The sequence below is a fragment of the Schistocerca gregaria genome, chromosome 2, assembly GCF_023897955.1.
Source record: "Schistocerca gregaria isolate iqSchGreg1 chromosome 2, iqSchGreg1.2, whole genome shotgun sequence".
Lineage (NCBI taxonomy): Eukaryota > Metazoa > Arthropoda > Insecta > Orthoptera > Acrididae > Schistocerca > Schistocerca gregaria.
In genome coordinates this window covers 126,662,836-126,685,150 of record NC_064921.1, presented here as the reverse complement: position 1 = coordinate 126,685,150, position 22,315 = coordinate 126,662,836, and the positions used below count along the sequence as shown (strand labels likewise).

At 41.9% G+C, this 22,315-nt stretch overlaps 1 protein-coding gene across 18 annotated transcripts in view; it reads left to right on the top strand.

Moving 5' to 3' along the window:
- LOC126336500 (prolyl 4-hydroxylase subunit alpha-1) overlaps window positions 1-22,315 on the top strand; it is a 697,270-nt gene that overhangs the window by 285,888 nt on the left and 389,067 nt on the right. For 14 of the 18 annotated variants that reach the window (XM_050000262.1, XM_050000255.1, XM_050000257.1 and 11 more), the window contains one exon: window positions 12,867-12,918. The exons of the other annotated variants lie outside the window; for them this stretch is intronic. The gene's annotated coding sequence lies outside the window, so the exon portion shown is untranslated. The remainder of the gene's footprint in view (window positions 1-12,866; window positions 12,919-22,315) is intronic. 18 annotated transcript variants of the gene reach the window in all.

Here is a 22,315-nt window from a genome sequence, read left to right as displayed (position 1 = left end):
CACATAGGACAGATCTTCCCCTTCATAGAGGTCCTCAATGTACTTTTTCCACCTATCCGCTCTCTCCTCTGCATTTAACAGTGGAATTCCCGTTGCACTCTTAATGTTACCACCCTTGATTTTAATGTCAAAAAAATGGCTCTGAGCACTATGGGACTCAACGTCTGAGGTCATTAGTCCCCTATAACTTAGAACTAGTTAAACCTAACTAACCTAAGGACATCACACACATCCATGCCCGAGGCAGGATTCGAACCTGCGACCGTACTGGTCTCGAGGTTCCAGACTGCAGCGCCTAGAACCGCACGGCTACTCCGGCCGGCTTTTAACGTCACCGAAGGTTGTTTGTCAAACCTTCCAAAATCATTTCTTAGCTTCCCTGCATTTCCTATTTATTTCATTCCTCAGCGACTCGTATTTCTGAATTGCCCTCAACATTTTTGTACTTCCTTTTTTCATCGATCAATTGAAGGAATTTTTCTGTTATCCTCGGTTTCTTCACAGTTACTTTCTTTGTACCTATGTGTTTCTTTCCAGTGTCTGTGATTGGCGACTGTATCTGTAGCCTTAGAGAACTTCAAGCGTGTCTCGTCATCCGTTTGTACTATTGTATCTTACTTCTTTGCGTATTGATTCTTCCTGACGAATCTCTTGAACTTCAACCTACTCTTCATCGCTACTACATTATGATATGACTCTATAACTGCTCCTAAGTAAGCCTTACAATCCAATATCTAATATCGGAGTCTCTGTCTGACTATGACTTAATCTAACTGAAATCTTCCCGTATCAGCTGGTCTTTTCCAAGTATACCTCCACCTCTTGTGATTCTTGAACAGTGTATCTGCTATTATTAGTTGAAATTTATTGCAGAACTCAATTAGTATTTCTCCTCTGTTACTCCTTGACCCAAACATATATTCTGTTGTAACCTTTTCTTCCACTCCTTCCCCTACATCTGCATTCCAGTCGCCCATGACTATTAGAATTTATCTCGCTTTATGTTCTGTATTATCCTTTCATTATCCTCATATACTGTTCCTGTCTCTTCGGCTTGCGATGTCGGCATGTATACCTGAACTATCGTTGTCGGTGTTGGTTTGCTGTCGATTCTGACAGGAACAACCCTACCACTGAACTATCCACTGTAACACCGTCTTTGCCCTACCTTCCTATTCATAATGAGCCCTACTCCCGTTATACCATATTCTGCCGCAGTCGATATTACCCTACACTCATCTGACCTGAAATCCTTGTCTTCTTTTCATTGCACTTCACGGACCCCTACTACATCTAGATTGCTTTGCATTTCCCTTTCTAGATTTTCTAGCGTCCCTACCACTACCAAGCTCCTAACATTCCACGCCCCGACTCGTAGAAGGTCATCCTTTCGTTGATTATACAATCTTTTCCTCATGGTCACCTCCTCCTTGGCAGCCCCTTCCGGAGATCCGAATGGAGGGCTATTCCGCGATCTTTTGCCAATGGAGAGGTCATCATGATACTTTTTAAATTACAGGCGACATGTCCTGTCGATATACGTTATAGTGTCTTTAACGCAGTGCTTTCCATTGCCTTCCACAACCTCATGCCGTTGGTCATTGCTGAATCTTCCGCCTTTAGGGCCAGTTTTCCAGCTCAAAGACAAGAGAGTGCCTTGAACCTCTGTCCGCTCCTCTGCCCTCTTTGACAAGGCCGCTGGCAGAATGAACGGGATTTCTTACGCCGGAAGTCATCAGCCGCCAATGCTGATTATTAATCAAAATTTAAGCAGTGGCGAATTTCAAACCCGGGGCCGAGGACGTTTTCATTAACATCCTAACATGCCTACATTCGATTAGATGTAAGGTGAAACAGTTGTAGACGCATATATTCCATTGGATGGCAGCTCTTCTTGCTTTGGACCTTATGGTTTATCAGGACAATGCACAAATGCTGCAGTTTTAAAAGTATTTGGGCCTGGCTGATTTCCTCACAAACAATGCTTTACTGTCCCGAAGCTCAGATCCAGCAGAGATAAAATAGAATTTTTAATAATTTTATTTAGAAATACATAGCATATGAGAATAAGATTCTTTCTTTGCGCATCTGTCTTCATATTTACTAAATCCAATTAAAATTCTACGCTGTAACATAAATACACATCAGTAACAAGGCTAAGGTCAATAAAATAATATCCGTGATTTTTGTAATGCTCCAGAATACAAGATTTTTTACGTCTCCATACACAAAATGGCGACTTAATCGTGAGTAACAAATATTCGCGGCTTATCATCAGATTGTCATCAGACAGTTATTAGTCGGATTATACGAGACATCCAAGACACATGAAAACACAAAAAAGGTATTCCAAACAATAAGACATGATTCTAGACCGTCTGTAGAAAAAGAAATCTTGATACATTCGTCCACCAATATGCATTGAAATCGCCATTTCAGGAAACATGTCAGCGTGGATGGATTAAGAACCACTTCGATAGACATTAAATCTGATACTCATCAGACGATTGTCTCCATGTTTAAACAAATGACTGTTTAAGATGCTAATCAGCGTATTTCACGTACGATGGCTTGTTGCTCTTGTAGCGTGCCAGTGGCATAATTGAATTGGACGAGTTACGACGAACCGTGCCAAGACGTCCGTTAAAACCGTAGCTCCAACTGTCACTGCAGTCTGTGGCCGCTCATGGCTCTCCCTTCTATCACTGTACTAAAATTTGCGACTGCACGAATTCCCCTATTCGACATTTTCTGGACTTCTTTGACTGGACTATTTAGACTGGCTTGTGAACAAGATCTGCTGACGGCCACAAGGTAACGGCAGTGCATCTGCGGACCACATATTGTTTCTCGACATAAAGACGGCACCTGGATGTTCATGATGAAGAGGTTTATCCTGAAAGGCTCAGCTCTTCTGAACAAGCATGGCTGCATTTATGGGCGTACGTGAACTCTCAGTGTTCTGGAAATCATCATTAGTTACATGAAGAGCCTCTGTATGGAGTGAAAACGAAAACTGGTGTGCAATTTTGAAACACGAATTATTGGACAGATCTTTTTTCACCAGACCGTTACTTCTCATAGGTGTATCGACAGCGTATCGTCACTTTTTTTTCAGAAAACTAACAAATAATTCAAAGACCTACAGTTATTACTCGCAGGACAATGTGAAACGTCCACTTTGAAAAATTATACGTGACTGTGCTTAAACTGACACACAATATTTTTAGCGCAACGCAATCTGACTTTCAAAACTCCCTACAAAAGGATGGCCCTGACTAACATTAACCTATACGTTTCACAAATCACTTACCTCACAAAAATCTTGGTTACTCGAACTACTGCAATACAGCGAGCGCCACTACTGCCAGCTAAATAAAAGATTCAAACTACTGAAGGCACTAAGTACTGATAGGCATAGTTAGCAAATGAAAGATTTTAATAGAGAACAAACAATGTATTTACCTTAATAGTCATAATATATATATCAATTCATGACACCAATTCTTACAAATTTCAAAACTCCGCCATCACTCTCCCCACGTCCACCACTGCTGGCGGCTCACCTCCAACTGCGCAACGCTACGCGCTGTTAGCATCCAGCTGCCGCTGCCCAACACTACAATGGCAGACAACAATGCAAACCAGCCACAGACTGCACACGGCACAGCCAGTGATTTTCATACAGAGCGCTACGTGGCGGCGGCGTTACCAATAAAAAAACCTAAACAGCCTACTTACAAATGCAACAGCACACGCCATCCACATGTCTGTGAATTTCTAAGGGACCAAATTGCTGAGGTCATCGGTCCCTAGACTTACAAACTACTTTAACTTATGCTAAGAATAACACATACACGCATGCCCGGGGGAGGACTCGAACTTCAGACAGGAGCGGCCGCGCAATCTGTGACATGGCGCCTCAAACCGAGCGGCCATAGACCACCAACGCTTTTATGACAGTGGTACAAGGCGGTATTTGTGTTACGCACCGACAAAATGTAGCGTTTCTAAAACTCGAGGTCAATAAACAATTAAATTATGAGCCCCCTTCCATTACACCTGAAATCCAAACAAAAAAAAATGGTTCTGAGCACTATGGGACTTAACTTCTGAGGCCATCAGTCCCCTAGAACTTAGAACTACTTTAACCTAACTAATCTAAGGACATCACACACATCCATGCCCGAGGCAGGATTCGAACCTGCGACCGTAGCAGTCCCGCGGTTCTGGACTGCAGCGCCTACAACCGCAGGACCACCGCAGCCGGCCTGAAATCCATATTATGGATTTTATGGACAGTTTATAACGAGTTAAAGCGGCTGCAGTCCATTCCGGGAATTTGCTTCCACGTATCAAGTAATAAATCAAAACATGTCTGTGTGTAACTGCGCAAACACAGTTCACTAAAACAATCGCAGTATCACCAGGCATCGGTCATGTGTTCACGGTGTTGCAACCCCAACTTTGATAGTGAATTATAAAATTAAAATACTGGAGTCTAATGAGCTAGCTCAACATCAGCTCACTCAGAATTACCTCTGACGTCTCTTAAAAATCTATATATGGACATGCGTCTCCCCACCAGTTTAAGGGATGTGAGGTCGCTAACACGAAGTCTAGGTATGTACTGTATTTCATGGTAGAATTTAGTTGCCTGATAGCTAGCACTGTTTTAACTCACATTAGTTTTTACATAAAAGACTTTGACCTCTGTATAATAAATGTATCGTAATGTATAGTTGCGTGATAGCCATAATGTTGGAGCCAACTATTCTTTCAAAACTTCGTTCCCTCATCTTAAAGAAAAATTTTTAAATGTAATTTTTACGAAATTTAAAACAATCGTAAAATGATGTGTAAAATATCCTACCTTAAATGATATTTTGTGCAGATTCCACTACTGGTCTTATATTTCGCGATAGTGTTCAGAAATTAATATTGCGATTAATATTTCATTAATGTTAGTTCACGTGATGCGTTTAGGTTACAGTAATATGTGTGAAACACCTTTTGTTCTCTAGCATCAGTTGAGTGAACGTTACTTTTGAAAACAGTTGTTTAACTGAATTTTAATATTCCATTGTAAATTCTGTCGGTATTTGGCACTAGTATGGAATTAGCCAACTGTATAGGCCCCCGATGAAACATGTTATCCTATTATGATCTGTAGTCTTTATGGATCCTTCTTTCATGGTAGCAAAACATGTACTGATAAATTCGAATGATTTCACATTCGAAATATGGAGTTCTTACATGAATCCTAAACTAAAATTTCAGAAGGTCATTATGACATTTATGCAATCAGAAAACATTTAGGAATGCATTACAGTTATAAACATCTCTTACGCATAAAAAAGAATTTAGGGAATATCAGTTTACACTATGATCAAACAGTCTGATGTTATTTGTCTCATCGACATTGTTTTAACAATCGATTGTCGTCTATGAAAATATGTCACGAAATGCAGCCCAGCGTTATCACAAAAAAGGAGCGTTTTCTGTAGTAACCTCTTCATAATGCCCAAACTGCAGTAATCAGTTGACGTGCTGAAGTCCAGCCGCTGTATCTCTATTGGTCAGAAGACGCGCTCCCGATTTGAGTTCGCCTGTGTACAGTGCGTGAGCAGATGCTACTGAAACACCAGTACCCTGGTCAGTCAAGAAGAAAAGAGGTGTAGTGGCAAATTTTTGTACAGTAGTAGGACGGAGTGCCATGAACAACATATTAAAAGTCCTGACCGCTCGGGTGTGCAGGACCAGGCGATTAAAATTTACTCTTTTACGTTTTTGCGGAATAACTCGAAATCCACGCCCTCTATCGAGAACGTGTCGCAGTAGTAAAGTTGAGAGTTGGCAATACTCTCTTAGGATTTAAAGGTTGGCTACAGCGCGCATACACAGGCTCTGGAATCTAAGATATTGTTGTCGCGCCTCGCAGCGCACGGATTAACTAGTGGCAGTTTGGAAGCCAGTATAGGAGCCCGCCTGCTGTGGTGCGCACGTGTGTTGGGCGAGGGGTCGTCGTCGAGCTGCCGTGTCCGCCAGCAGCGACACAGGATTTGGCATTGAGCTGATATTTTTTTATAATTTGCTGCGCGTTTATGAATTTAAAGAAAAGGGTTTGTGTATGTGCGTAGCATCAGACGGTAATTTTGATAATGATAGGAGTTGGATTCTTAAGGGAAACCATTGTTAGCCGAATAGATTAAGTATTAATTTTTGTCACTGATTTCTTTTGTAATTGTCAGGGAATTGTTTCACTATATATTTAATTGACAAGTATTTCAGTCTGTCTCAAGAGTTTGATTTATTTGTAATATTGCTTTAATGTCACTGGAGGCAGATTTACATACGAAGCGATTGTTCAAAGAGCTTCTAGCGTTTTGTTAACTGAATGAGAAAGAATCGCTTTCAGAATATATTTTTTGAAGAAAGGAATTACTTGTTTGGGTTATCATTTATCGAGTTTAGATTTGACCAAACCCTTTCTCTTGAAGTATATGTTGTTGTAGTAAGTAGCAGCAGCCGTAGCAACAGCATGAGCCGCCATGCAAAACATGCATTGCACTCAGCATGAATAATAGATTTTTTATGCTTTTCTTGAATAATGGAATGCAGCAGACCGAGCTGTGGCAGCAGAAAGACCAAGTAAGTTATTTGTTGCGCACAGGACCAATTAAAAAAAAAGTTTAGGCGATCTCTGTAATAGTAAAGTTAACAAGAGTACAAGCACGAGGTTTTCAGTAGAAAACACGAGATAAGAAGATAGATCTCGCGACTTTCGAAGTATACTAAACTAAATGGCCTACAAAACAGCTTTTGTCTGTGAGCAATAGTTAACGCGATGCTGGTGATTGAAGTATTGCAGATTATTAAAAATATCGCTTTAATGGTATGAAATTAATGTTTATTGTTAAATCAGGTGGGTTACGACCAGATATTAAATGTCTGTAACACACGTAAGTGCAGTAGCGCTGTGTTAAGAGATAAATTGTGTTCTGCGGATGGGACGAGTTGGAAAAGCGGGGCTGGGGTGCATGCAAGGTGGAAGCGTGAAGGAAAGCAGTGTCTACATCTACATCTACATGGTTACTCTGCAATTCACACTCAAATGCCTGGCAGAGTGTTCATCGCACGACTTTCATACTACTTCTCTAAAATTCCTCTCGTGAATGGCGCGTGGGAAAAAGGAACACCTAAACCTTTCCGATCGAGCTCTGAATTCTCTTATTTTATTGTACTGGTCATTTCTCCCTACGTAGATGGGTGTCAACAAAATATTTTCGCATTCGGAAGAGAAAGTTGGTGATTGAAATTTCGTACATAGATCTCGCCGCAAAGAAAACCGCCTTTGTTTCAGTGATTGCTACCACAACTCGCGTATCGTATCAGTGACACTCTCACCCCTATTGCGCGATAACACGAAACGGGCTGCCCTTCTTTGCACTTTTTCGATGTCGTCCGTCAGTCATACCTGGTAAGGATTCCACACCGCGCAGCAATATTCCAGCAGAGGACGGACAAGTGTAATGTAGGCTGTCTCTTTAGTGGGTTTGTCGCATCTTCTAAGTGTTCTGCCAACAAAGCGCAGTCTTTCTTTCGTCTACTCCACAATACTGCCTATGTGGTCTTTCCAATTTAAGTTGCTCCTAATTGTAACTCCTAGGTATTTAGCCGAATTGACAGCCCTTAGATTTGTGTGATTGATCGTGTACCCAAAATTTATCGGATTTCTTTTAGTACCCATGTGGATGACCTCGCACTTTTCTTTGTTTAGTGCCAATTGCCACTTTTCGCACCATACAGAAATTCTCTCTAGATCATTTTGTAATTGGAATTGATCGTCTGATGACTTTACTAGACGCTGCAAATAATCTAAAGGGGCTGCTCAGATTATCACCTTACATCATGTATGTAAATCAGGAACAGTAGAGGGCCTATGACACTACCTTGCAGAACGCCAGATATCTCTTCTGTTCTACTCGACGCTTTACCTTATATCACTATGAACTGTGACCTCTCTGAGAGGAAATTACGAAACCAGTCACACAACTGGGACGATACTCCATATGCACGCAATTTGATTAACAGTCGCTTATGAGGAACGGTATGAACTTCCCTGCTGTGGGAGTCGTGCCTCCTAGTACTCTGTCCCTGCCTGCTCACCACTTTCCGTCCAGTCCTCTTATGTGAGCAGACAAAAAAGCTTCACTGTGTTTCTGTGCATACAGTAGAGATATTTTTCATTTTGTTGAGTGAGTACTTACTTGCAGTTCTTAAGTGCATTATTACGTTACCTGTGTAACGTTAGTGGGAAGGGATACATGGATTGGTAAATGCAAGTCACTTGAGCTGGGACAGCTGAAGGTTACAGAAACAAAAAACACGATAGTGCTCATGCGACTTGCAGAGCTTACACCAGAATTGCCTCAGTTAAAAGATTTCTGATAGATGCTTTCTCAGCGGAACAGACTTCAACATTCTGCTTTGAGCTGAAATGAAATTTGATTTTAAAATTGTCTGTTTTTTTTGCGGAATCTTTTACATTTAATTTCCTGATAAACACAAGGAAAGAATCACGATTACAGTGAAAAATGTAGAGTTTTCGCTCTTTAGTCACGACGATACACTTATAGTTACTATACGGGAGAGGAACTTGCCCTAATTTGACCTCCGACAAACTCTCTTAATGTACGACATAGTAATAAGCATGTCTGGCGTACGGAAACAACTGAAAGACTTGAAAAACAAATATGTTGCCAGGTCCGGTTGGGATCCCAATTCGGTTTTACGAAGAGTACTTCTACTGCACTGGCCCTTTACCTAGCTTGAATTTATCGCGAATCTCTCGCCCAGCGCAACATCTCAAGCGACTGGAGAAAAAGCGCAATGACGCCAGTATATAAGGACGGTAAAAGGACGGATCAGACAAATTATAGACAAATATCCCTAACATTGGTTTTCCGCAGAATCCATACACGTATTCTCAGTCCGAATATAATAATTTTTCGTGAGATCGAGAGTTTATGTCCACGAATCAGCATTGTTTTAGAAAGCATTGCTCCTGCTAAACTCACCTTGCCCCGTTTCTCACATGATACACTGCGAACTATGGATGAAGAGCAACAGCAGATTCCATATTTCTATGTTGCTGGAAAGCATTTGACACGGTGCCCCATTGCAGGCTGTTAACGAAGGTGTGGGCATATGGAACAGGCTGACAGATACGTGACTGGTCAAAGACTTTTCAAGTTATAGAACCCAACATGCGAGTGTTTATGAGAGGCATCTAGAGTGACCCAGGGAAGTGTGGTAGGAGCGCTGTTCTCTGTATACATAAATGATTTGGCGGACAGGGTGAGCAACAGTCTGCGGTTGTTTGATCATGGTGATGTAGTGTATCGTAAGGTATCGAAGTTGAGTGACTATAAGAGGATACAAGATGACTGAGACCAAATTTGTAGTTGATGTGATGAATGGCACCTAGGTCTAAATGTAGGAAAATGTAAATTAATGCGGATGAGTAGGAAAAACAAACACGTTATGTTCGGATACAGCATGAGTAATTTCTTGATTGACACGTTCACGTTGTTTAAACATCTGGGCGTAACGCTGCAAAGCGATATCAAATGGAACGAGGGTGCCAGGACTGTGGTAGGGAAGGCGAATGGTCGACTTCGGTTTATTGGGAGAATTTTAGGAAAGTGTGATTCCTCTGTAAAGGAGGCCGCATATAGGACTCTCGTACGGCCTTGAGTACCGCTCGAGTTCTGGCGCCGGCCGCTGTGGCCGAGCGGTTCTAGGCGCTTGAGTCTGGAACCACGCGGCTACTACGGTCGCAGGTTCGAATCCTGCCTCGGTCATGGATGTGTGTGATGTCTTTAGGTTAGATAGGTTTAAGTAGTTCAAAGTCTAGGGGACTAATGACCTCAGATGTTACGTCCCATAGTACTTATAGCCATTTGAACTTTTTTTTTTGTCTGGTATCCGTGCCTGGTCGGATTGATGGAAAACATCGAAGTAATTCAGAGGCGGGCTGCTATACTTGTTTCGGTGGGTTCGAACAATGCGTAAGTGTTACGGAGATGCTTCGGGAACTCCGGTGGGAGGGGACGGTCTTTTTCAAGGAACTTTATGGAGAAAATTTAGAAAACCGTATTTGTAGCTGACTGCCGACCGGATCTACTGCTGCCAACTACATTTCACTTAAGGACTACGAAGACAATATATGAGAAATTACGGCTCACACGGAGCCATGTACATAGTCGTTCTTCTCTCGCTCTGTTTGCGAATGGAACAGGATAGGAAATGACCAGTAGTGGTCAGCCGCGAGCCGTATGGTGCCTTGCGTAGTACTGATTTAGATATAGGAAGTATGAATGGGGGACACAATCCGAATACTTAATCTGTTGGGGATCTAACGCTGCATACAAAAACTGTCACACGGATTGGTATAAAAACTTCTTTATAGATACAGCATCTACATCGACAAAAAGAGGGTGCTCTGAGGATGAATTGGTTTCTGCATCAGTGGAGTACATATCCAACTAGGTAGATGGAAATGATGATAACTAATTCACCTTGGACGAGATGTCGCAGCATGTTCCAGAAACAATACCTCATATAAAGACAGTCAAGGACAGAATGACAGAGACATATAGGGACCGCATTGTTTTAGCAGAATTCGTACCAGAAAAGCTGTTGTGTACTTAAGTATTGCTAGTGAAACAACTTGAATTGTGTGTGGTATTTTTCAAAATGCCAAGACGATCTGGAAAAACAGGAGGGAATCGCAAAAGTACACTACTGGCCATTAAAATTGCTACACCACTAAGAAATGCAGATGATAAACGGGTATTCATTGGACAAATATATTATACTAGAACTGACATGTGGTTTCATTTTCACGCAATTTGAAAGCATAGATCCTGATAAATCAGTACCCAGAACAACCACTTCTGGCCGTAATAACGGCCTCAATACGCCTGGGCATTGAGTCAAACAGAGCTTCGGTGGAGTGTACAGTTACAGCTGCCCATGTAGCTTCAACACGATACCACAGTTCATCAACAGTAGTGACTAGTGTATTGTGACGAGCCAGTTGCTCGGCCACCATTGACCAGACGTTTTCAATTGGTGAGAGATCTAGAGAATGTGCTGGCCAGGACAGCAGTCGAACATTTTCTGTATCCAGAAAGGCCCGTACAAGACCTGCAACATGCGGTCGTGCATTATCCTGCTGAATGTAGGGTTTCGCAGGGATCGAATGAAGGGTAGAGCCACGGGTCGTAACACATCTGAAATGTAAAGTCCACTGTTCAAAGTGCCGTCAATGCGAACAAGAGGTGACCGAGACGTGTAACCAGTGGCACCCCATACCATCGCCCCCGGTGATACGCCAGTATGGCGATGACGAATACACGCTTCCAGTGTGAGTTCACCGCGATGTCGTCAAACACGGATGCGACCACCATGATGCTGTAACCAGAACCTGGATTCATCCGAAAAAATGACGTTTCGCCATTCGTGCACCCAGGTTTGTCGTTGAGTACAGCATCGCAGGCGCTCCTGTCTGTGATGGAGCCTCAAGGGTAACCGCAGCCATGGTCTCCGAGCTGATAGTCCATGCTGCTGCAAACGTCGTCGAACTGTTCGTGCAGATTGTTGTTGTCTTGTAAAGGTCACCATCTGTTGACTAAGGGATCGAGACGTGGCTGCACGGTCCGTTACAGCCATGCGGATAAGATGCCTGTCATCTCGACTGGTACTGATGCCTGCGAGCGGCGCTACTGTTTTCCGCGAAGTGCCGTAGACAGCACTTGTGTCGTACATGAAACACCCTGTAGAAGAAGATGTAACTGTAGGTATGTGAGCATACAGCCAAAATTTACTTTCACAGCACTGCGTTTGGGCAAACAAGTGTCCGGAAGTGGCATGGTACTCAGTGATTCAGCTCCACCCTTTCAGGCTACATCTTCCTACAGATATCTAAAGTGATAACCATCGTAAATGTTAGATGCTGTGTAAATTTATTATCGTCAAGACACATGCTATATAGAATAAACAGGATACCGCTGAGCAAGACAAACTATGAAAAAGAAATGAGTAGCCATAGCTAGGAACAATGGGTATGACACACATGAATTTTACAGACTTAATAAAACACACACACACACAAATAAGAAACAAACACAACAAATGCAATGTATCCAGAATTTGGAATACTCACAAGCCCCAAACCCACAAATATACACAACATACACACTCAATGACAACACCACAAAGAAAAGAAGCACATGGTAGACTGTAACACTGTGCTCTGCCACATGGCTGTTTCCTCGGTCTCTACTTCTGACACAACACAAGAAATGGCAAACATACTAGAGAAAGAGAGTCCAAATATTTTCATGAGTTCGCGGGCCTGTTAGCAACTGTATAAATATTAATTTTAAATTAACAAAAGCCTCAGTTGCCATGTTTACCTAGATTTACCTAGGTTTCAGTCGGGATAACCCAACCTAATTTAGAGTAAAAGGAAATACGATTTGTCAATGGACAACGTCAAAAACTAAAAACTTTAATATAATAATACAACGTCATATTGCAATAACTTATCTGGGAAACAGCCTCGGTCCTACTTCGCGACCGCAGTACGGCAGCAACGGATGTTGTACTGAAACTGGCTATAGCCTCGAGAGCGCACGGCGATAGTGTCTGATGTGTACTTGTTTACACTGGTACCAACATGTACACCTAAACTTAAAATTTTAATAACCATGTGCGGCTGACTTAATTTCCTATTAATTTCTATATTTCTTTCCGCATAACCGAATGCTATCTGATCATGCCGTACTCATTTGCAGATTTCTGGCGATTGCATTTGTCTACGAAGAACCTAGCAGCAACGAAAAATCGGTAAGTCCTTTACAATGAGATATCGTTGCTCCATACCTTATTTCTGTATCCGACAATAGTGACGTTTACCTGTAAATTGACTATGAATTGTTCCGTCGTTTTCTCAATAGTTTAATCTTCTTCGAACCCACGAAAATGGCTATATCGAACAGTTTACTCGACTTTATACTACGAAACTCCACCTTTAAATTTAAGTGCACCATCCAGTATAAAAGTAACATTCTGTCTTCGTAAATATCTTTTCACTGTCGTGCAAACTAGATGTAATGCATTATGAATGAAAAAACACACAACGCTGATGTAATATTGTACAATATTTATTATTAATTGTACAAACCGATTTTCAGACGTTACGCCACTATCAGGTACAAAGATAAGTATATGATGAAGTGAAATTTTGTTGGATCAAAGATTTTAAACTAGAGTATCTACAGTGTAACTCCATTTCCAGAAATGAAAAATGCTAATGTTAGATTTAGGAATAAACGAAAACGGATTATTTCAGTGTAAATGTGATGTAAAATTATTTAGCTAATATAAAATATTTAACACGTTAACTAGTGAAATATATGCAAATTACAACAGTTTTCTATAGAAGAAAATAAATTTAACAATAAACTTTGGTTACGCATTCCACACGTGTGGCTGAACAAAATAAGTAAAGCTGTGAGGACGAGGCGTGAGTCGTGCTTGGGTAGCTGATGGTAGAGCACTTGCCTGCGAAAGGCAAAGGTCCCGAGTTCGAGTCTCGGTCCGGCAAGCAGTTTTAATCTGCCAGGAAGTTTCAAGATAATCTTGTCTTTAATAGGTCCTAAATTACAAACAGATAAGAAATAGTGAAATTAACCAAATAAGTGAAGCAGCTATAATTGTACAAAGTAAATTTTTTTAACACAACAAGAGACATTGTAGTAACTGAAACAACGGAAATTAGTCATGTGAGTAAGAGGGGTAATTTACAACATGACCTGAGTAGAATCTGCGGTTATAAGCGGCGAGTAAGGGAACTGTGTCTGGTCTTTCAATACTAAGCATGGGCTGATAGACATTAGTTTATTAATTTCCATTATATCAAGATAGTTCAAAGATGTATTGCGTTTATACAAGGTTTAAGCAAAGAGGCAATGTAAGACTGATTGCTCATATACAATGAGTACACCAGCAACTTTAAATGTTTCAAATATTTCTTTGGTGGCACACTAAAATGCACACTTAAATTTTTTTATCTACTAGCGCGGGAAGCGGAGCTGCGAACACTGGGAACGTAAACACCGACCAAGCAGGCACTTTGCCTGAGTCAGAGACCAGAGCACCATATGGTGAACCGATAACAAGACCCAGAGTCGTCGTATGCCAGACACAGATTTCCAGTCGCAAACGATAAGAAAAACAAAGACAACAGCCGAGTAGATGTAACCGGTCTGATATGAAACGTAGTGATTAGCTTCATACAGATGGTGTTGACTTGGGTGATTCTCCACGAAGGGGTGGGATAGCAACGGATCAAACCGCTCTTCAGCCAAAGATTTGACGTTTAATGTGAGTTTTAAAATATAAAAAAAAACAGATGAAAATAAATAAAGCTTTTCTAAATAGCCTTTGGTGGACAATTTTTAAATTTATAGGTGACTTTATATTACAGTTAGAATATGATGACAAATGCTGCTGTGGTATAATGGTGATGCTGGTGGTGCATGAAAATGATAATGTTCATGAGATTGTTTGCAGACGATTGTATCATTTACCGTCTAATAAAGTCATTAGAAGATCCAAGACTACTGAAAAATGACTTAAACACGATATCTGTTTGTTGCGAAAAATGGCAACTTATTTTAAGTAATGGAAAGTCATCCACATGAGAACTAAAAGGAACCCATTAAATTTCGGTTGCACGATAAATCACACAAATCTAAAGCCTGTCAATTAAACTCAGTAGCTAGGAATTACAATTCCGAACTACTTAAATTGGAATGGTAACGTAGATAATATTGTGGAGAGGGCAAACCAAAGACTGCATCTTCTTGGAAGAATACTTACAGGAAGCAATAGTTCTACTAGAGACTGCCAACACTGCGCTTGTTCGTTCTCTGCTAGAGTATTCTTCTGCGATATGGGATTCTTACCAAATAAGATTGACGGAGGAAATCGAAAAATTCAAAGACGTCACCTAGTTTTGTGTTATCGCGAAACATTAGAGGATCAGTCGTGGATATAATACGAGAGTTGGGATGAGAATCATTAAATAAAACAAAGTATTTTTCTGAAACTTTCTGAAAGATATAACCGAAATTTGACTGTACAACAGGTTTTATTACACAATCTAGATTTCGGCCTTAGTATTACAAATCATTAGACTCGAGACAGAACTCAAGTCATCTCCAAAACATGTATCTTCGGTTATATAAACAAATTTTGTCCAAAGTAAATGGGAGAACATTTGTGTGTGCTGATTTACTGGCAATTAGCATGACTCACTTGATATGGTTGTGGAATAAAATAGTTGGCCAGTCATAGGTTTTAAACTTTTCTACACTGTATCTAAGCAGCCATTGACATAAACGTAAATCATTGAAGTATTTTTCGTTGCGGTGAGATCTTTACACGAATTTCAGTCTCCAACTTTCTGCTGCGAATGCGAAAATATTTTGTTGACACCCGCGCACATGATCATCTTAATAAAGTAAGAGAAATTGGAGTTCGCACGGTAGGATTTAATTGTTTGATATTAAGGGTGAATTGGAAATTAGTCACGTAGATGTAGATGTTGATGCAAGTGGGATGAGGATCACTGTGGGCCCTTGTAGAATCACAGGCAGCTAGCAAAAATCATTGAGGTGAAGGAAGGGAAGGGAGGAAAGTGCAAAGACGGTGTAAGGTGGGGTGTTGCGACTAGAGCTGGAAAGTAGGGTGTGTCTCAGGACGGATTTTATCGTTGGGTGGTGGAATTTCCGGCGGGAGAGGATGGGTAAGAGATGAATGTGTATGGAAGATGGGATATGGATGTAGTGGCGCTGCAGGGTACCTGGATTGGTGACTGGTGGATAGGATATTGGGTGCTAGGTAGGTTTTGCGTTTAATGTAAAGGATCTGAATATGTTCTAAGAAAAGAAAAAAGTTTGCGAAGTGGATGAGTTGGTATAGATTGTGAGTTGGGGAAGGTAGGCTGATGGAGAAGGCGAGGAGGAGTGCATGCCTTTCCAGCAATAGCTATGACTTGTAGAACTTGGGGAGACAGAGATCCAGGCAATGTTGGCAAATGTTAAAATGACGATGGATGAGGGATTTTTAGGTGAGGATAATAGTAAAGAGTGTAGACCCCAGGTGCGGCCTGTAAATAATTTTTGTAGGTTTTGGACTTGTGCTGGATCGTAAGGATGTGTGTATTTTTCCGTCAAGAGTTCGTCCTAAATACTTTACTCTGTTAGTCAGAGGGATGGGTTTTTTGTAGATGAAGAGATGGAAATATGTCGCAGCGAACTGTCGACGACAGAAGATGGCAGGGCTTTTCTGGGGGTTCATTTGAAGTTTCCAGTTTATTTGAGGTTTCCATATGTTACACCACTAGACCAGGGGGCTGAAGTGGCGTTTAGTGAGTGAATTGCTATGTAGTCGGTGTAGTCAGCACATTGCAAAAGGTAGGTGGGAGTGGTAGTCAGGGAATGTCTACAGTTTACAGGATGTAAGGGAGGTGGGAAATGTCATTCTTGAGGCAATGAACTGATATATGTGAGTGCAGGTACAGTTGATTGTGACACATGTAGTCCTACATCAAGGAAGGATGCTTTAAGACGAACGTAGTTAGCTGGGAGTGTGTACATTCGTAGCTTGTAGAGCAGTCCAGTATGCCATACCTGGTCAAAGGCTTTTTGGGTGTCCAGGGAGACAAATGTGGGGAATTCCCATTTATTAGATTGCCGGAAAATTAGGTGGGTAAAGTAAAGAAGTTAGTAGTGTGTGTTGAGTGGTTGGACGAAAGCCTCGTTGGATGTTGGGGGTTGGTTGATGGGTTTCAAGGTGCTGATGGATCAGTTCGGTAAGAATAGTTTCAGGGATTCTGCTGAAAACTGACAAAAGGCTGATAGTTCCCTAGAGCAGTGTTTCGCTTTTTAGCGAATATTTTTGTTGTGTCTTCGGCTGTTATTGCCTCGTTTATTCTTGTTCGTGTCTTATATAAGTGCTGGAAGTTAGGTGGAAGGAGGAGGACAACTATACTTGTACCTTCATACACATAGGGATCCATCGAGTAATCAAAGTTGGGAGCATGTGGACTGTTGAATGTGTTCGAGGTAGGATGCGAAGTCATTAGCATTGGTGAGTTTTTCAGGAATAGTTCACTTATGTAGAGAAGAGTGTATAGAGAATAGCAGTAGAGACGGCCACTGGTTCGTTTGTCTAATATCAGAGGGTCACAAAACCTGGCAGACGATGGACGCTAATAGTCTCGGAAAGTTTACTTCCTTTTTACGAACCAGTATCAAGTGTGGTGCCTGCGAATAAACTACAGCCTTTGTACGTATTGCACCAGAAGGAAACGTGAAGGTCAACCTACATAACGCGCAGCAGTAATTTTTCCCACGTGCCATACGCGAATGGTACTGTGAGAAGTACAGAAGAGCCAATCAACATAGCGCTTACTTCTAAATACAGAGTGGTCAGAAACAGTCTGAGAAGGTTGTAAGGGTTTTGCTTGGTAGGATGTGCTGAGAAATAACTGTTAAGAAAAAAAGATACACTGCGCCATCTCCGAGTTAATTAGCACTGAAGTTAACCAATCGCGCCTTTGGGCACACAAATTCAATTCATCCACCAGAGACGATGTCGACATAGGTGTTCTTCGCTTGGTTTCCTAAAACAAAAGAAGAGAGCGATACAGCTAGAACCAAAGGCTGAGCACTATCGAGTGCTATCATATACGTTATGAAAACAAGAGACACTAATTATCACTAATTATACGAGGGCTATCCACAAAGTACATTACGTTTTGGAATTAAAAATAAATAAAGTATTGGAAGTTTTTTAATTATATACAGATGAAAGCCACACTTAAATATTGCTTTTCTACATAGTTGCCATTTAAATTAAGGCACTTACCGTAGCGATGGACAAGCTTGGAAATTCCTTCGTCGTAAAATTCGCCCGCCTGCGACTTCAACCACGTGGTTAATCAGTAACCCGGTAGAAATACGATTTTTGTGGATTTCCTGGAAAGAGGCACTACAATAAACTCTCAAAGGTATTGCCAAACTCTGCACAACCTCAGAAGAGCAATACAAGACAAGCGCAGGGGAAAGTTGGGCTCAAATATCTTGCTGATTCACGGCAACGCCCGGGCCCACAGGGCAAATGCCACTCGTGAAGTTCTCGAATCTTTTAAGTGGGAGTTGTTTTCTCGTTTGCCGTACAGTCCCGACCTGGCACCGAGCGACTTCCACTTATTCCCAGTAATGAAGAAGTGGTTGGCTATGCAGCGTTTTGATGACGACGCACAGCTTCAAGAAGAGGTAACCGCGTGGTTGAAGGTGCAGGCGGCCTAATTTTACGATGAAGGAATTTCCAAGGTCGTCCATCGCTACGATAAGTGCCTTAATTTAAATGGCAACTATGTTGAAAAGTACTATAGAAGTGTGACTTTCATCTGTATATAATTTTAAAAAATTCCAATACTTTATTTATTTTTAATTCCAAAACGTACTGTATTTTGTGGATAGCCCTCGTATCATGTAATTCTTTAGGCTTTCCGGGTGATCTGTTGACATGTTGAATAATCGGGATCTCTGCCGGATGTTCGTATCGTTCTCGCACGATATTTCGACAGAGCAACTCGCTGTCTTCTCCAGGTGCTACACGATAATGGTCCTTGGGTGGATCGAGTTCCGTATTTATGGCTGGATGGTGCTGGTCGCTTCGTATTCAGTCCGCGCCGCGTCGAGTGTTCCATCCGCTGTCCGCACCCGCCATTAGCGGCTCCAGTGGTCCTTTGTGGTCGCCGGTGTTTCTACTGCGTCCGCTCCCAGTGCGGTCGTGCTCTGGGGTCGTGGTCGTCATCTGAGGTGTGTCAAAGCCGATTTGCAGTGTCTGAGCTCTGTCTCATGGCTCTTTTCTCGGTCTGCACTACTGTTTCTTGCTAAACTCGAAGTGTCCTTCGTTGAGTTTGCCCTGAATTCATGCCACCCGAATGTTATATTCATAATGGAACTGGAGAAGGATGGGCAGCTCTCATTGCTGGATGTACTAGTCAAGATGAAGCCAGATGACACATTTGGACACACTTTGTACAAGAAACCTACTCACACTGACTTATACCTGGAACACAATAGCTGCCACCATCCGGCTCAGAAGAATGGATTGCTCAAAACTCCAGTCCACAGGGCACACACTCTGTCGGATCCCGTAAATAGAACACTTGCAATACATATTCAGCAAGACGGGTTTTCCTCTAGAGACATCCAGAAGGCACTTCGACCTGCCAGCCAGTCACAGGATCGAGGAGAAGAACTGGAAGAGGCGAAAAAATGGTATACCTGCCATATGCTGGACCGATCTCTGTCAAGATTGACAGAATTCTCATGAAACATGACTTCAGGGCGTATTTTTCCCACCCACTAAAATTGGGAACAATGCTGTGGAGCGCAAAGGATGACGTGAGGCTACGTATTTACGACATCCCATACCAGTGTGGGATGTCATGCATCTGTCAGACCACCAGGACTGTGGACGTCAGGTGTAAAGAATATCAGAGGCACACCAAACTTAGACAGGCAACAAAATCAGCCATAGCGGAGCAATGTCTGTAACTTGATCACTCGATGAACTATAGTGACACCCAGATTATCACACAGCCGTCAAGATACTGGGACAGTGTCATAAAAGAATCCATCTAGATAAAGGTCACGGAGAATCTCATCAACTGTGACAGTGGATACCAGCTCAGCACTGCCTGGTAACTGGCTCTTGACCGAGGGAACACCTAAGCTAGGACACTTAAGATTTCGCAAGAAACAGAAGTGCAGACCGAGAAAATAGCCATGAGACAGAACACCAGATACTGCTGGTCAGATCTGACAGACCTTAGGTAACGACCACAACCCCAGAGGACAGCCTAGACGGGGGCGGACGGCAATCGGAACACCAGCGGCCAGAGAGGACTATAGGAGCCGCTCCTGGCAGGTTCAGCCCGCGGACGGAGCAGCACCAACCAGGCATAAATACTGGACTCTATCCACCCAAGGACCATTCTCGTGTAGCACCTGAAGAAGACAGTGAGTTACGCCGTCGGAATATAGTGCGAGAACGGCGCAAACATCCGGCAGAGATTCCTATTATTCAACATGTCACAAACTGTATCAGTCAGACCGCTTGAATCTGCGCGTCCAGTGTCCTCATTGGTTAACTTCAATGGTTCCAGAATGAGATTTTCACTCTGCAGCGGAGTGTGCGCTGATATGAAACTTCCTGGCAGATTAAAACTGTGTGCCCAACCGAGACTCGAACTCAGGACCTTTGCCTTTCGCGGGCAAGTGCTCTACCATCTGAGCTAACCGAAGCACGACTCACGGCCGGTACTCACAGCTTTACTTCTGCCAGTATCCGTCTCCTGGCAGAAGTAAAGCTGTGAGTACCGGCCGTGAGTCGTGCTTCGGTAACTCAGATGGTAGAGCACTTGCCCGCGAAAGGCAAAGGTCCCGAGTTCGAGTCTCGGTCGGGCACACAGTTTTAATCTGCCAGGAAGTTTCAACTTCAATGGTAATTAAGATGAACACGGCGCAACATATCGAATGTATTTCTTAACAATTTATTTACAGTAATACCTACCCTGTAACGTTAAGGCTGTTTCTGATCATCGGGCACATTTCGCGAAAAACCAAAAAGGCAAAATTCGAGGGATTTGGTTTGACTCATCAGGACATCTGCAGCGGATGCAGCAGCTAACAGCCAACATGACCCACTGGAATACTCTGGAGTTCGGCGCTAAAGGCAAAAGCAGTATTTAGCCCTTTCAGACCGACTGGCTAGAATTGTGTACATTAATGTTTGCTGGGTTCTAGCTGCAACAGAAATATTTTTCTCAATGGAAACCGCCTGTAAGTCACGTCAACATGCACAAGTGCTGCTTCCTTCTGGGCATAACTATAAAAATATCAACAAGTGACTAAAGCAGTACGCAGCAGTTTGTGGGAGCCAGAATATGCGGAAGTAGTTGGTTACCTATATTCCACTATATAACTGAATAATATAATTGTTATATTGCATGGTAATTATTGAATGATAAATTTATTTCTTGAAACACTGAATATTTCAAAATTAATTATTTTAGTCCGTGAAAAGAAGTCAAGTGTACAAAGGAAATTTTGAAAACTGGTACATATGTGTATAAATTTTGCATCTAAAATCATTAAAAATCATGTAAGAGCACTAGAACATAAAAAAATTTCAGGTCTGAAAGACTTAAAAAAGTTGCGAGTGCAACTGTCCAGTATTTTTAATTCTTTTAGACCTGATTTTTTTTCGATTGCGGTACGTAAGCGATTTATTTAGAAACACAACACACATGTTGTATTACACACATTTGCACTGCAGTGTTGCTTTTTTGAGTACGGTACGGCTATAAAGGTAAGTGGGACAACAGACTGAACGATTTACTCTGTAAAGAGCCACTAACACGCAACAAACAACATCTGAGAATTCGTCAGTTGAGTTCGGACTTGTTTAGTATATTTGTAACTAAACATCGCACCACCAAGTACTCATTAAGGTAGCTGATGACCTGAAATGTATCACAGAGTATAGAAAACTGTAAGGGCACAGTGTAGGAACTACCAACTGACAGCAAAGCATGTTCTACACTCAACCTTCACATGCTGTTCAGAGAAATGCGACAGCTAAAATATTCAGATAGCACACTGAAGTTGTCTGTTGGAATCAAAATGCATGCTGGAGGCAATTTCTCTCAGGAATGCCACAGAACTCAGTTGTGGATCCACTGTTGTCCTCCTTGTATGTTACTGACATCTCATAAATTCCCTCCTCTAAATATCATTTCTATGCTTTCAACCTCTAATTTACTCAAGTCCCAGGGCAGAAGAAGGTATCTAACATCATCCAGATGAACGGCGATCTGTCCTCAGTATTAGGTTCCTCCCAAAATCTAGGACCAGAACTAAATGCAAAGAGGTTCCAAATAATTTTAGTATTCCATCAGAAAAGAATGAGTTCTGAATTCTATGAACTATTGCCTCTTATTCTTCTCGGCGGTGTCCCGGTACCGTGTCATAAAACTGCGAAAAATTTGGGTTTTAATTTTGAATGCTAATCCCAAATACAGAAAATGCTGCAGCCTATTGTAAGAAGATATACGTTTGACTCTATATTGTCCGAAAGTTTCGGAATTTATATCCAA